The sequence below is a fragment of the Olea europaea genome, unplaced genomic scaffold, assembly GCF_002742605.1.
Source record: "Olea europaea var. sylvestris unplaced genomic scaffold, O_europaea_v1 scaffold307, whole genome shotgun sequence".
In the NCBI taxonomy this organism is placed as follows: domain Eukaryota; kingdom Viridiplantae; phylum Streptophyta; class Magnoliopsida; order Lamiales; family Oleaceae; genus Olea; species Olea europaea.
Genome location: NW_019249416.1, coordinates 193721 through 199720, shown reverse-complemented (window position 1 = coordinate 199720; position 6000 = coordinate 193721).

The following is a 6000-nucleotide window of genomic DNA, read 5'->3' as shown; positions in this document are numbered from 1 at the left end:
AGCGGGGATACCTGGATATAAAAAAAAAAAAAAAAAAAAAAAGATGGAGTTATACTTTACTGTTCACAAGCCATTTAAGCCACTGCTACATTACAATTCAGGCAACCATATCTCATTAATGCTGGTTGGACTAACTCACCATTTCTTCTCTCTGACATTTTCTCTCTCTTCCATTGCTTCTTCACTCCATTTCACACGCAACCACCATATCTGTTTACTGTGCAGATTTTTTTTATCTTCTTGTCAATTTTTTTTTCTCTTTTTGTATGTCTTTCTCTCTCGCTATTCTCTATGTTCTATCTGTACGAAGAATTTCCACGGAGATGTCCTGAAGATGGAATTAGATACAAGCAAATTGTAGAAAGGAAGAGGCTATAGATGTTTCTAATTGGACTCAAAAAAAAAAATCTTAACGCTATTTGAGAGAGAATTGAAGGAACAAAACCAAACCCTTAGCCTTCGAGAAGCATTTTCTGATGTCCGACTTAAAGAGAGCAGAAAAAGCCCTTTTTTTTAAGTCCGACTACAAGAAAATAAATGCAATAGTAGTGTTTAAAATTTGCAATTCATGGTTTCTTTTTGATGTCTTTCACTGCTAGGCCTTATATTATAGTAGCCTGTTTTAAATGGAAGGAAGAATTGTGTAAAAAAGAAAAAATGTTCTCTATGCTCTAATTTCTTGGCATCTTGTGTAGATTTTTTGGCTATGAATCCTAGGTATGGTGGATATGTTTACCGTTTGTTTCCATATCTGCAAGAAGTTTTTGGGCTTTACGGTTTTTTTCTCGTCCTTCTCTTCATGATTTCTTTCTTCAGATCGCAGAACTGGAATCCTAACTTCCAAAATTTGTATGCATTCAAGCAGATAAAGATATATACTCTCCGACGGAGTTCGGGAAACAACTATGCCTCGAACATGGCATTAGCAAAGAAGGCATTTTGCTACTCAGGTCCAAACCTCTCACACTCTCTGTATTTTTATATGATTTTTCCATTAATGTAGAGTTGTTTTATGCTTGTGATTGGCGAAGATATTGGAATTGAGAATGGAAAAGATATTATAAAGGGATGTTTTGAACTTGATTGGTGATTGTGCAGTGTAAATGTGCTAAAACTTAATGCTTTACTGTCAGTATGTATATGTTTATGTCTTTGTATACTCATTTCTTTTTTTCTTTTTTCTTTTTTTTGGGTAGAGCTGTTGTTTTATGTTTTTCCTTCGTAGAAAAGTATAACCGGAAAAGATATAAAGGAGAAAAGTTTTCAATTTTCGAATTGGTGATAATGGGTGGAAATTTTTGATACTTGATGCTTTACTTTTTGTATGATTTTTCCTGTTTGATCGTGATGGAGGTAGAGAAGGCTTGAACTATTGGGTTGGTGAAGTGCAATAACAAAGTGTGAAAGTTCATGTATCAAAAGTTGTACCCATCTTAGTCTGATGAAATGAAATTGCACTGTATTTTTTTTGTTTTGTTTTGTGTGTGTTTTAAATAAGGATTTTGGTAGTTTGTCATATTGTGTTTTAGTTATTAAGAGTATTAGTCAGCAAGTGCAAGTTGGAATTGGAAGGGAAAGAAAACAATATAATAAAGTGTTATGTTTCAGTTATTTTGGAAAGGCAGCACAATTACAACACCAATTAGGAAGGAAAACCAACTATAAATAAGAGAAAGGATCATGTTACAAGCAGCCCGAATTTGGGAGATTCCTTGGGAGAGTGTGAACCTCTCGAATGTCCATTTTTCTTGTTATTTTCCTCTTTATTATTGAATAAAGAATCTGCTTATCTTATAGCAGGTTCATTCCTTTGTAATCTCCATTTTAGCGGTGGAAATTCTCATAATAAAATTCTTGTCATGTTTGGACCTATCAAATTTCTTTGGGGTGAATTGTATAGTGGATATGATGCTATTCTTTGATTCTTTCAGGATGATTCATATATTGACAGCTATATTAGCACCATTGGATTTTGTGAGTTTTATTCTTATAATTCCTTTTATTAATGTTGATTAGATTACAAAATAGTTTAGTTATTTTCAGGTCTTTCACACTGTTTTTATTGTGATTTAATGTGATTATCCATAATTAATGCAGAAAATTAGGACTCTGTAGCTAGATGGGAAGATAATTAAGCTTCAAATTGTGAGTTCATTTGACTTAATGACTACTCCATAGTTATGAACATGAGTTAATTTGATCTAATGAATACTCTATCGTTGTGAAATTATAAAAACATGTATATGAATATTATTTTAGCTGTAAGTGCTATTCCTTTATGATGGTTTTGCTATGTGTAATATGTGCTTCATGCAAATAAGTATTGAAAAAAGAAATCAACAGCTCTTAGTTACTCTTTTTCTCAAATGATACTACTTGTGTCAAATTGAAATGCTAAAAGAAATATTTTATGGCACCTAGATAGTCTTACATAGGTTCTAGTGTAGAAATTAATTTTAAATTATATCTTTACTAATTTTTATGGTATGTCACGTTCTTCTGCTGATATTTCTTGACTACAGGAGACTTGAGGGGTAGGTTGGTCTCTGTTTGATATGGGATGTTAGGATCTAAATTGACAGTCGAGAGATAAAGTTTCTAACGACAATTTCAATTGCTGTGTCTACATACTTTCTGACTATAGGGAAAATAGCTATATTTGGTGCACACGTCTTATCTGCTAACCAGTTGAGATCAGACTACGACCTCTTTTCCTTAGAAAAAAAAGGAAATAGTTTATATAATCTAATTGAATTGTCATTCAAAATAGGTCTCATTTTTCATTCAAATACTACATAACGAAATTATAACACTATTACTTACACTACATCACCTACTATTCGTGCAAAGCACGTGCCTTCACTAGTATCCATTAAAAGGTACTAAAGAAAGAATAAAATAAAAAGGATTTTCTTTCCCATTTATTAATTTTTTACACCCATAGAACTCTTTTGTTGCTCCATTTTTAATTGTGCTAAATGTTCCTAATATTTGTGTACCATTGCATTCTTATAATTAATCTTCAACCGTGCTACCTGTACAGACCTTTTTGCATGGGGTCTGTACAGGTGCACACACATGGAAATGGACCCCACACATGGGGTCCACCTTCATGTGAGAGCCCCTGTACAGGCCCTGTGCAGGGAGCTTAATTCATTAATCTTTCATTAACTGACACATTTGTACATGACAATGATTATTTTCAAAATATTTTATTTGTGTGTTTTGGAAAGAGGAACATATATTTTCTCTCACTTATGTATTTATTATATTGCTTTATATTTACATAACAAAAGTGCTCCACATATATTTTATCTCACTTGTGTATTTATTATATTGCTTTATATTTACATCACAAAAGTGCTCCACATTTTCATTTCATTACAGGTATCCAACAAAATAGCAAGCTATTGAGAGATGGATTCATCAAACTGCAGCGGATGATGTTATAGTAGGGATGGATGTGATTTCATCTTCCGCACTTTTAATGACACTGATATACAAGAAAATCTTGAGTCGCCGATGCCATGGATTGGAACATATATTGCAGTAGCTTCTCAAGTTTGCTCCCCTTCAATGGTTGCTAACGCTTTCCATGGGTTTAGGAACAAAATGTTTTGGTTCCCATGTAAGTACTTTTCTCTCAATGCAACTTCTTTGACGCTATTAACTGTAGCAATGAAATTACCGGTGGATTTTACAGAATCTATGTTGGGACCTTCCGATAAGCTTGCACGGCTTGGTAGTCTCTTTTTTATGTCAATTGCTATGGCTAATTTTATGACATCTTTGGGATCCATGGACGATAATGAGATTCTACTAAACCTAATTGCTTTGGGGATTCTGGTAATTATTTGTAATCGTCAATGTTTGTATCCACCTTCACCAAATCATATATACTGTAGCGGAAATCTCTCTGTAAATTTTGATTCCAGGCTTAGAAAACAATCAAACGAACACTGGTTTATCTTGGCTCGACTCGAAACTTTCACCTTCACTTTGGACTGCTCTCTCTCTCTAACGCCCACAAAAGAGAAGGATAGTGGTGTTAGCAATCCACAAAGGTATGGAGAGGAAGAAGAATATATCACAATGGTTGAATCTTACTCACAACCTCACATGGCTTCCCCCTCTCTCGGTTGTCCCTCTTCTCTCAACTCTCCTCTCCATTGCTACAACACACACACACACCAAAACGGCTGGGAGATAAATACATATATATAGGTTAGTTTAGGTCACCAAATATGGGCTAAGAGATCTCTAAGTGGGCTGTCATATAACCTAAACTAATGGGCCAAATTTCAACTCTATATTAATCACTAAATGGTCTAACTAACCAAATAATCATCCAACCCAAACCCGAACCATCCAAAAGTGTAGTTCGTCTCCGAGCCAAGCCAAGTCCATGGTGTCAATAAATAATCTGACAACTGTTTTAAATTATCGCCTGGATTATTGGGTATAAAAAACCCAACAATCTCCACCTTGATACCTAAGAATCTGCAAGCAACCAAAACACACAGTTTATACTTGCATGATCAAGGTAATCCAATAAAATTGGAATAACGGACCTTATCTCGTGTTTCCAACCTGAAACACATACGATACTTGCTCCATGTACTCACCAGGGCTAAGGTCAAGAATACCCAAGTAGAAACAAGTATTCACATTGAACAAATAATCATGTGATAAAGATATATAGGATAACACACAAAGATCTTTTCAAAACCATGTTCACACAGAACCACAGATTAACACCTAGTTAATCAGCACACGGTCAAACACATATGCAACAAATGCATAAATGACCCCATGAAAGATCTCACTACACTTATCCTATCCCATTTCGTGTTACTCCCACCTCGAGAACACATATCTCCTCTCATCGCCCACCATGCTCACTAAACCAATCACTCAACTCATGTCTAACTGGCAAGTCACAATAGATCCTAAACTCTCGGGATAATCCTCTATCACCACATCACTTCTCCCAACCTACATAGATAATGGAACTCCACCTTATAGAAGTGATAGAAGTGCCTCTCTCACACTCCACCTAATTAGGGTCTCTTTCACAGATAAATGATTCTACACATTTGATCACATCTCCACTCATGATCCAAATGTCACACTCCACATCCTCGTGCATATCACCAATGCACCTCTAGGCATCTATACTCCACCTTACCAAAAGACATCCAACTCACTACCAATGCATCTCAAACTCACTGTGGCAAAACAACACGTTTCAGTGACCACAAAGGTTACTCCAATCACCAAAACTCCAAAAATCCACAAAGAAAACGGTGAAGGTGGCACTCACAAAGAAAAAACGAATAAAGAGTCGGTTACTTCACAACACTCACAAAAGGAGGCTCACAAAGATAAAGAAAATAACCCTAATATGGCTGCCTCACATAATCTCACAAACCACACAGACTCACAAAGATAAAGGAGAGAAACGGCTGCCCAACTTTCTTCTCACTACCACACTCTCACACCACTCACAGAGGAAATAGAGTATGCCAAAAAACTCAACCCACTTTGTATGTAAACATATTACACAAAGTAATAAGATCACTCTCAATTCATGCAATCACATACATCAAACAAGTTGAAAGTGTAACATCAATATTGCAACAAAATTAAGTGACCACATACATGCAGAAAGAATTACACACAGATGCAATGTAAGAACCAAGTTTATTCTCTCAATAAACCTCACTAGGATCACTACTCGACCCTAAAGTCACATTTACCTCGTCTCTATTCTCATCTTTCCTTTTATTATCATCCCAGGACAATTTCTTTCAACTATGCCCAAATTTTACTACAGTTAAAATATATTTTATTTTTTCGCACTTGCCTTAGACCTATACATGCCAACAATACCAAATAATGACCACAAGCAAAGTACTGATACATAATTCACACAGAACAGTCAAGTAAATTTTCCTAAGGTCACATGCAATTCTATCGGTGTAGAAAAATTGGTGACAA